Below are 1,115 nucleotides of genomic sequence, written 5' to 3' on the forward strand. Positions count from 1 at the left end.
CACTTATTGTTTTTCCATGTAGGAATGTAAATAGTTCAACTTTAATAAGTTCCTTATGATTTCTTTTTCCTGTTTACCTTCTCATGCTTCTCTTGCTTCTTGCATTTAAAAGTCAAATTTTCTGTTCAGCTCTGGTTTTTTCAACAAGAATACTTGAAAGTTGGGATGGCTAGGTGGTGCAGTGAATAGAGCATTGGCCCTGGAATCAGGAGGACCTGAGTTCATATCCAGTCTCAGACACTTAACACAAAAACTAGCTGTGTGACCTTGCGCAAGTCACTTAATCCCAAGTGTCACTCCCTGGTTTCCAGCCAATTGGGCACAATTCACCATGCTTGTCTGTGAACTGGAAGGCCTGGACAATCCAAAGAGTTTCATCTACAGAGCAGCCCATGGGAAGGTCATTGATGGTGATCTGGCGAAGGATCCCCTTCTCATCAATGATGAAGAGACTCCTAAATGAAATTCCCTCATCTGCCTTTAAGACCCTGTAATTTTGAGCAATGGTGCATTTGGGGTCAGACAACAATGGGATATTCACAGCTCCCAGTCCACCATTCTTCTTGACTGTATTGACCCAGGCAAGGTGACAGAAGTGCAAATCCATTGAGGCACCAATCACTTGGCAATTGATTTTCTTAAATTCTTTAGGTTGATCAATGTAAACAATAATTACTGTAGGGCACATGAAGGTGAAGTCCATGGGGGTAGAAGAACAACACAATGTATTTCTTTTTGTAGTCAGAAAGACTGATATCTTTGAACTGCTGAACAGGCATAACAGCGGTAGCTTTGAAATTGGGGACTGGGTACCCAATCTTGGCATTTCCAGCAGACATGCTGACAGCAACAGCAAGGCTCAGCAGACAAGCTTGGACGAAGGAGGAACACATGAGAAGGATCTGGAGAATGCCTTTCATGATTTTCTTGCATCATTCTCATTTGTCTTCCCAGTTTTTGCTCCACTTCTCTTACTTGAGTTTCAAAATCCTTCTTGAGCTCCTCTATGGCCTATAACCAGTTCATATTTTTCTTGGAAGCTTTTGGTGCCAGATTTTTGCCTTTGTTGGCTTCTTCTGGTTCCATATTTTCATCCTTTTTTCCCCCAAAAAGGA

At 42.0% G+C, this 1,115-nt stretch overlaps 1 pseudogene; it reads right to left on the reverse strand.

The window, feature by feature from the left end:
* Nucleotides 1-280: 280 nt before the first annotated feature.
* On the reverse strand, nt 281-839 carry LOC138142307 (peroxiredoxin-1-like; annotated as a pseudogene).
* Between the last annotated feature and the right edge of the window lie 276 nt (nt 840-1,115).

The sequence above is a fragment of the Petaurus breviceps genome, unplaced genomic scaffold, assembly GCF_028583685.1.
Source record: "Petaurus breviceps papuanus isolate PSGF00001 unplaced genomic scaffold, PetGlider_PUasm1.0 90556, whole genome shotgun sequence".
Classification (NCBI taxonomy): Eukaryota; Metazoa; Chordata; class Mammalia; order Diprotodontia; family Petauridae; genus Petaurus; species Petaurus breviceps.